Raw genomic sequence first — 10,342 nt, forward strand, 5'->3', positions numbered from 1 at the left:
GTAACCCAAACTCGATTTGGTCGGGATTCGGATCCGTGTGGGTCTACTCAATCCGATCTGAAATCGGCATTTGGTTCAGGTCGAGTCGGATCCAACCGAGTCGGTCGAGTCGGATCCCCCGAGTCAAGTCGGGTCCTGCCCAGCTCTACTTACAATGTTAGCACGCAATTCGCATCCACCACGACCTAGCTTGAGACAATGTAGAATGCGTTCTACCCCCACCCGTCTCTAGCCGCGAACGGGCAGTTCCGTGGGCGGGCCCACCATGATGCATCTGTATGTCCATGTCGTCGATCCCTTCTCCCAAATCATTTTAAGGTATGTGCCCAAAAATGAGGCATATCCAACACTCAAGTGGACCACTTTAGGTAATAAGTTTGGGTTGCATTAAATACAATAGTCAATTTTGGTGTGGTCCACTTGAGCATTTGATATGCCTTATTTTTGTGTAAATAACTTAAAATGATCTTAGAAAAGGGATGGACAGAATGGATATATAGATACATCACAGTAGGCCCACCCACAGAACTGCCCCTTCATGGCTAGAGACGGGTGAGGGAGTGCGCAATCCACGCCGTCCATCCATTTTGAAAATAATTTTAGGTAATAATATAAAAAATTAGCTGGATTGAATGCTAAAATGAACCACACCATAAGAAACAGTGGGGATTGAATGCCTACCGTTAAAAAACTCTTGGGGCCACATAAGTATTGGATCATGCTTATATTTATGTTTTCTCATCATCCATGTCGGTCTATGCAACCTTATGAAGAGGTTTGGATTGAAGATTAAAAATCATGATGGGCCCCAAGAAGGTTTCAACAGTGGGATCATTATCAAGCCGATCCAATACTCAGGTGGGTGACAACAAGGGAAACGGTTGAGATGAGAAATCAACACCGTTAAAATCATAGAAATTATTTCCAATCCACTAATATGATGTGCAATGGCAGGATGAATGGACCATCTGAAAATCAACACACTCCAAAGAGTCTCCGAGTGAGGGATTGGTGATAACGGCCGGATTCCGGCGAAAGCATCAAAAAGCCGAATGGAATAGCTCTAATACCATGTTAAATTAATTGAAGTAATTTTCTTGTGTGTTTTCATTACGGAGAAGTGCTCTTCTTATATGAAAGATGATTAAAATAAGAATTTTTTAACCTATAATCAATTATAATTAATTGTACATGATTTAATAATAAATCCTAAGATCTAAATTACAGACTTGAAGTATATTTTACAGATGTATGCTAATAACTTGGTTATTTCTAACCAAGCCCTATTAGGTGTAGTTAGGGGTGTACATCCAGTTGAGCTGAGCTGAGCCAGCTCGGCTTCACTCGGTCACCAGGCTAACCTAGCTTGAACTCGGCTCGGCTCGATGACCGAGCTAGCATCTCCAACTCGACTCAGCTCAGTCAGCAATCGGACCCGTTTGAGCCGAGTTCAAGGCAGGTTTGAGCTTTCGAGCTTTTGAGCCAAGTTTGAGTTCACTTTTCAAGCCAAGTTATTATTTCTCCTTCAAATGTGGACCACTCACCATTTTATTTCTAACCACCCATTTCATAGCCATTAATTGGATGGTTCGGATCGCTTAATCAACATGATTTTGAAGATAATAGCCCCATCTACAATGAGACCCGCAATCTAGAGTGTCTTTGGATAGATTTAGATTAATGCCATGAATGAGGAGGATTGGTCACCACCATTTTTTTATTGGTGACAAACTAACAAGGGAAGCTAGCATGTGTCCATGGTGGGGCCCATGGGATTACTGATCTGAATTCAGATCATCACATCCGTTGGATCCATCAGAAATCGAGGAAAAGAAGAAAAGAGAGTTGGATATGACATGTTGGCGAGTGGCAGAGTGAGAATTCAATTGGAGGGCGAGAGCGGCGTTGGAAGTGAGCATGGAGGTGGGGCAGACCAGCTCTCTCTCTCTCTCTCTCTCTCTCTCTCTCTCTCTCTCTCTCTCCTAGGAGGAGAATAGGTATTCCTTTAATGCTCTAGTAGAGGGTGATGGATGAGGTGAGCGGTGCCGGACCAGGTTGAGAGAGGAGGGAAAGACTAGAGAGAGAGGGAGGAAGATTGGAAGAGGGGAGCTCGGGCGTGGGTTCGTTCGGGTAAGGGTTTCGGGGCATCGGGTGTGGGTTCGTTCGGATAAGGGAAAGGGAGTAATGAGTAAGGGATTAGGTTTTTTTTTCTTTTCTTTTTTTAAAGGGCTTATATACCCCTGCATCGAGTTGAGCCGAGTCAAACCGAGTCAAGCCGAGTTCGAGCTGGATTCGATTCGAGTCGAGTCGAGCTGGGGCAAGCTCGAACTCATTTTCGAGCTAAAAAAAAATTAGCTCGACTCATTTCGAACTCAACTTCTACCTGAGTCGAGTCGAGCTTTTTTGAGTCGAGTCAAGCGAGCTAACCGAGCTAGCTCGGTTCGTGTACACCTCTAGGTGTAGTGAAGTTTGTACAATCTTAGTGTCCTGCTCACTACATTACTTTGGTTAACGGCGAGCCGCGTGGGCCGGTCCATCAGGTACACTGCCTTGTGTTCATTTAGGAACTCAAAAATAATGATGGTCCAACAATAAGGTGGGCCATACAATGGGAAATGGTTGAGATGGGCCGCTCACCATTAGTTTTGTATAAGTTCCATTCATCTGCTGCAAAGTAGAAGAATTATCAAAAAATCACAGTATTTTTGACCTAATGGGGCTATGTTAGAGGTTTAAGGTATGATTTTATGAGGTGGCCTACATGAGCATTGAATCAGACTGATTTTTTATATCAAAGCCAAAGAATGGGTGGTGTACCTGATGGGAGGGGTGGAAATTTCCTTATAACCTTGCCTACAGGGAGTCCAAGCAGGCAGATGCTTTGTGGGGTCTACCTTGATATAGATAAGACATCCACTTCGTCCATCAGTTTCTTAACATGAGCCCAAAAATTAAGTAGATCTAAAACCTAAGTAGGCCAGTAACAAGAATAAAGACCCATAATTTGGCTTTCTGCTAAATAATTTATGAAATGGACTTTTATATTAAAGGAGCATTTGGATAGTAAATTAAGTTTAGATAAAATACCTTATATTGGTTTCTACTCGTTTAATGGATAAGTATGCTTGGTGAATAACATGCTTACCCTCCAAAAAGTAGACATGCATGTTTGGTTTCCCTCAAGTGTGTTTGGTCTCCCTCTCATCTGCTATCCATCATGTGGGGCCAACATTTGAGGTGGATCGCTCATTATGTGGGCCCCACCTTTAATGTGGGTCATTCATCCTCATGAGCTGACTTTTAATGTGCATCGTTCATTATGTAGGGCTCATCTTTGATATTGGTCATCCATCATATGGACCACCATCAATGTTATTGTCCATTATATGGGACCCATCTTCAATATTCATCACCTATTATGTGGATCCCACCTTTGATGTCGGTCGTCCATAATGTGGACCCCACCTTTGATGTAAGTTGTCCATCATGCTGGGCCCCCCTTGGATATGGGTCAGTCATTATTAGGGCCAACCTTTGATGTGGACTGTCCATCATGTGGGGCCCATCTTGATGTGGATCATCCATTATGGGGGGCCGGCATTATTAATCGCCTATCTTGTGTGGCCCAGCTTTGATGTGGACTATCCATCATGTGGGCCACACTTTCAATGTGGGTTGCCCATTATGTGGGGCTCGCCTTGGATGTAGGCGATTCATCATCAAGGGCCATCCTTTAATGTGGACCATCCATCATGTGGGGCCACCTCTATATGGGTCATCCATCATGCGTACCCATCTTCAATGTTCAATGCCCATCACGTGGAGCCTACCTTTGATGTTGACCATCCATCATGCAGGGCCCACCTTTGAAGTGGGTCGTCCATCATACCAGCCCACTTGGGATGTGGGCTATTTATCATTATGGGCCGACTTTTGATGTAGACCATCCATTATGTGGGCCCACATTAATATAGGGGCATCTATCATGTGTGATGTGAACCATCCATCATGTGAGTCTACCTTTGATGCGGACACTCTATAATGTGGGGCCTACTTTGATATGGAGTGAGAGAGAGCTTGCTTTAACATGGACACACACACACACACACCGGGGGGGGGGGGTAAAAAGTAACAAGTTAAAAAAGCTTTAAAAAAACAAAAAAACTTGTTGAGACAAGTAGCTTTTAGTGCGTCAGTTACTTTTATAATAATGATTACCGAATTAACTTTAGTGAAAAAGTAACTTAAGTACTTAACATGAGTAAGAAAGTAACTTTTTTTACATGCATTCACACTCTCATATTGCTCATAATTTAACCCTTCAAGGTCACTTGTGTGACCAAGGGTCTAAATCTGGAGTACACTTGTATATGATTGTGCAAGCATGCTAGAGTCTACTCAACTCAAGGATATTGACTGAATTGGCCGGTACCTCTACGCTAAGATTGACATATTGGAGATTAAATATGGACCCAGAGTCGTCTTGACCACCGACCTGTTGATTTTATGTGCATTACATTCAAACGATTTGAGGAAGGTAAATGGTTAGCCCTCACGAATCAGCTCTTTTTTGCCTTATACCAGTAATTACTAAATCAATCGGGCTAAGGACTTTCTATTTCACTAATGCTTTAACATGATATTCTTCATTTAGAATAGAAGATTGACACATAACAAAATAGAGACTAGCATAAACACGATTGATCTTTATTAATGTATCGGCAATATTTTAACCATTGTGATTTATACTCTTATTAAAGTGAGAAGTAAGAAGAATTATATGACACGCCTATCGAACAGACAATCAAGGCAAATGGGCAGTAAGATATGACTAAGGTATGAACAATTGAATCAGAACTCAAATGGACATGGAGATATGGTATCTTAAGTTTGTAGATATTTAAACTACTCATAATATAAATGTACTGCAACGAGAGCCACTTGGCAGTGGTGAACTATGCTTGGAAAAGTAAAATATGCATGAATGTAAGGTAAACATGTAAATAGATATGTTTAGTGTGTGGTATCGAGCCTTCTTTTTTTTTTTTCACATGTTCCTTCTATAGCTCTCTCAAGGCGATGAAAGCCCCCCCACTGGGCTTTTGAATCCTTCGTGTGGGCTTTCTGGACACGTAATATATTCCTTAACAAACTGGGACTTACATTGGAAAGAAAGGACTTCATACTCGTTAGTTTTTCAAATAATTTTCTGTAGTTGATACTTTGTGGATATGTTCGTGGCCCACTAAAGATTAGACATAAGAACCTCCAGGGCTAGTTAGGACCGATCACGGCTAGTCAATGTCTCTAATGATAGCCCATATTGTCAACCTTGAGATGTTGGATGGTCTGGATCAAACAACCTCTTACTCTTAACTGTCCTTGAGGTGATGGTTTGATATGAGATGGGATTTGATACCTAATCCCGATCTATTATTGGACTACGTTGGATTTAGTTATTCTATTATCTTAATCCTGATCATCGTATAGAACGAGACCTGATATAGGTTTAGCCATTCCTTTACAATTCGAGCCTAGGACTCCAAGTTGGCTTGGATGCCGATTTACCTCCATGGTCTTCGAAATCTTATAGATCACTGCTGGTTCTCCGAACGTGTTTGAGGAAATCTCCAACTTTGGAAGGACTGCAAGAGATAGCTTTGCAGACGAGATCATATCTAGTTTGTGAGATAAGATATGCTCGTCCGATAGGTCTTTTTTAACCATGTCAGGCACATCCCTCATTTTATGGTGGTGTGAGTATGATTCTGACTATGCCAAATATGTAATATCTCTATGTGACATCTTCATATTGGTCCACGTCAGGGCGCCGAAAATGAGTATAAACTAGAGCTGAAAGTCGAGTGGGTTGGATCGGGTTAGTGCTCAACCCTAACCTAACCCGAGGTTTCTATACCTCAAACCTAACCCAAGCTAACCCAACATCAGGTTGGGATTTCTCAACTCAAGCGGGCTCGGTCGAGTAGGTCGAGTGGATACATGCTAATATTTTCATTATTACATTAGTATATTATATTTCAATACACGTCTTATTTTTTGTATTTATGATTTTATTAATTATATATGTAATTATTTATCATAAAGAACTTCATTTTTTCTAAACAAGCAAGCTAAAATATAGGACAACTCCTTTAAAATTCATATTGTGTAGCACGCAATCTATTTTGGGATGGAGAAATCTGACGTATCTTGTTAGCTTGAGCCATGACGTGCACCAATGAGACCGACCCAACAACTCTAGAATTTCATATGCTTTCAACACAGATGATCCACACTCAATTATAATATATAAGTAAGTTATATATCGATCGGGTTTGGGCAACCCAAGACCTCAACCCGAGCTCGACCCAAGTTTAATCATGTTAGTGTTTGTATAGCCCAAGCCTAAGACCAAACCCGATACATCCTGCCCGAGCCTAACCCAATGTCGGGTCAGTCACGGGTCAGTCGAGTTGAACTCGCCCAACTTTCAACCTAGTGTAAACACTTCACATACTCGCCCACTCACACCAGAATGGAAGCTCAAACTCATGACCTCGTGTTGAAACTCCTGTGAGTTAGAAAGTAACTTATTTGATGGTATCCAAACACACCCTAAGAGTACGAGAAGGAAAGCGATTTATAACATTGTTGTGGCAAAAACTTCAACCTAAAACTGTTTTGGATCAGGAGCATAGTTAAGCACATATTTATACTATTGCTATGTTTCCTTTTAACGAGACCCTTTGGTTCTGGTGTCTTAGGATGAAATGCCCATAGTTGAAATGCCCTTTAAAAATATTTATTAAAAATAACTAAATATATTTTTAAAAATGAATATAAACCATATAAACTGAATTATCCTAACCTGTATAAATAAATCTTTCATTAAAATTATGTTAATTTCACAATAAAATCAAGAAATATTTAAAACATTTAAGAATTTGAAAATCTTGCAATTTTAGCGTGATAAAATTGTTTGATACACTGGGACAATATTTTTGTAATCAAAATTCCCCAATAATATCACAAGATTTATAAAGCCCTAGTGGTAATACCTGATACAAGGAATTTCTTTGTTCTATTGGTATTGATATCCGTCATCTCAAATGCTCGCATTGGTTACGCCACTTAGGAGCAGCAAGCAACATAATCCTATGCATCTGGGGCCATATTTCCTATAATCCTGACCTTTGATCGTTCACATAATATGGTGGATAGACCATGCCACGACGCCTATTAGCTAGCCATCGGTCTTTGGGCTTTCTCGATCGAATGTCATTCATGGTTGCTTTATTTATATATATATATTTTTTTGTTGAATGCAAATCCAAAAGGTTGGGATTGTGCTGTGGAGGATACTTTGGAGGACATTGTCCACAGCCAATAGGAAGCAAATGGCCAATGATGTGGTATGAAAGCGTGGTCATGTTCAGATCAACCCAAGGTTGGGATTTTTTTATTTTTTATTTTTTATTTTTAAATAAATTTCAGACATGAAATTTAGGCCTTACGCAGCCCCACTAGCTCAAGTGCCCGACCATGAATCGGAAATGCCACTAAATTCAAGTAGGCGTCCTTTTCAGGCACAAAAATCGAGTCCAGGTTGAATAAGGAGTCCCTAGGATGCACATGAAGTACTTAAGTAGAAATCTCTTTGCATGTAATTAGATTGCATGGTCCATTTGGTTGGTAATATATTCCTGTAATCATATTGCAGGTAGTAATTCGATTATGATTTTTATTTGTAATCTGAAACATGAGAAAGAGTTATATTTTATATTACAGGTTTCAAGCACCAACTATAATTAAAAAAAAAAATCAAATTAAAGAAAGTTGCATATCATTTTTCAACGATTACAAGGATCCAAAACGAAAGAAGAAAAAGAAGACAAACCTCTCATTCTCATTCTTTGTTATTGTTATTAGGGTTGAAACTTCTTATATGTTGGGATGTTATCAAATATTAGTGTTGTATTTGAATTAGTGGGCTTACTTTTGTAGCCCACCAAATGATTTGTTGATCTTAAAAATCAATCACATGCTTTATTAGTTTGGACTTATTCCAATGATCTATCTCACATAAAATTTTTATATGCTTTTTTAATTCTTTGTAAAGAATTTACCACTTTAAGTTTTGTTATAAGTGAATACTTAACTTATATAGGCTGTAAACAGATTTTAAGTTATCCAAGCACAAAAAATTGTTTCCTATAATCAGATTATAGCTTAAGCCAAATAGAACCTTATGTAAACACTTTACATCCGTAATTAAATTGCTTGTAATCAGATTACAACTTAATGACCTTATAAGTATCCAAATGACCCCTAATGCCAATCCAAAGAGTTCAATATTTACATAAAAATTGAATATTCTACTGTCCATAAGATGCAATGGCATACAACTGTTTATAGATCAGGGCACGTCTACATACAATCGCCGTGGAGGGGCTTTTCCACGAAACCCTTTTTCCAACGACTTAGGCAACATTGATTCATTCATCTCATCGGCATTGCTTTACATGCGTGGCCCATCTGAGTTATGCTTCTAGATGAGAATGTATTTGATATGCATTGGTAATTATTATAGAATCCATATGAATTAAAATCAAGAGTTGTATTTGATGGACGGTAATAATCCACCATAATTTATGTAAATATATCTATAGTGTATATTTGAAATGCATTGATAAAGAGAAAAGACCACATCCCTATGAATAGTGAAATTAATTATATGTCATGCTTTTCTTGATATATTTTTTATATATTAAACAATATAGATATATTAATTAGTATAGTAGGGAAGTAAGATTGATGAAAACCCCACCCGAACCTGATCCTATGACTGTCTTAATTCCAGTCCATTTCTAATTGTGCCTGCGTACCATCCGCTGCACTCTGTCCGAGTATCAAAGTTGTCCTTTTCAAATAAAAAAACAAAAATTTTCCCGGAAGCGGATTGGCTGGTGTACCACGCACCTGCTATATAGCTGTTGTAGGTTCGTGTCGTGCGAAGATGAGCATAGGCCCCACAGTGATGTATTTATTATATCTACGCCGATCATTTATTTTTAGAGATCATTTTAGAGCATTATCCAAAAAATTAATCATATCCAAAGATTATATGGACCACACTACAAATAGCAGTGGAGATAATGATTTTCACCGTTAAAAAATTCGTAGGGCCCACCATAACATTTACTTTCCATCCAATCTGTTTATAAGGTCACAAAGACCTGACTGAAGAGGAAAAACAAATTTCATATTGATCCAAAACTTCTGTGACCCCAAAAAGGGTTTCAATGGTAGACATTCAATCCCCTACTTCTTTTAGTGTGGTCCAGTTGATATTTAGATCTGTCTTACTTTTCGTCTCAAGACTTAAGATGAGCTTGCCAAATGGATGGATGGTTTGGATATAATACATACCTCATGATCAGACCCACAAAGCTTGTGGACGTCTTCCTGCACTGGGAACTTAGGTGGGGCCACTGTGATGTTTGTGAGAAGTCCTCTCCGTATATTCGTTTTGTGATTTAATTTTAAGACATGTTGTCAAAAATGAATCCTATCCTAAGCTTAAGTAAGCCGTACTAAAGGAAAATGTGGTTAGAGAAATTCCAACCGTTGTGTTTAGATGCCATCCACACCGTTAATAACATAAATCCTATTAGGATGAACTGAAAACAAAAATATTAGCATGAATAAAAACTTACGTGGCCCCGTGAATATTTCAACCATGGACGTTTTGGATACGGTTCATTTTTGCGACATGTCTAAATTGAGCTTACAAACCGGATGGACGAGGAGGATTTTTCACAAACATCACAGTGTGCCCCCACCTGTGTTTCCAGCGCAGCAACTGCTAAAGGCCGCGTCCGTACACCGGCCAATCCGGTTCCTGCCAAAGGCTTTCGCAGAAGGGGGACTAGATACTGTCAGGTTGAGTAGCGAGACTCGCCAGTGAAGTGATGTCACCGAGTTACGTGGACCTCAGTATGATGTATGTGTTGTATCCACGACGTCCATTCAATTGTAGATATCATTTTAAGATATGAGTTAAAGAATCATGCAGATCCAAAGCTTTAGTGGACCCCGCCATGGAAAACAGCGGGGAGATTGATGCCCACCGTTGAAACTTTCCTCAGGTCCACCGTGATGTTTTTTTCAAAATCACCTGCTCAAAAGTCAGCAAATACATTAAAGAAGGGAAAAACAGATATCAGCTTGATCAAAAACTTTTGTAGCCTTTAGAAGTTTTTAACGGTGGCGTCACTCTCCCTACAGTTTTCTGTGGTGGGGTCCACTGGAGGTTTCGATGTGACTCATTCTTTGGGTCTTA

Source organism: Magnolia sinica, chromosome 8 (genome assembly GCF_029962835.1).
Source record: "Magnolia sinica isolate HGM2019 chromosome 8, MsV1, whole genome shotgun sequence".
Taxonomy (NCBI): Eukaryota; Viridiplantae; Streptophyta; class Magnoliopsida; order Magnoliales; family Magnoliaceae; genus Magnolia; species Magnolia sinica.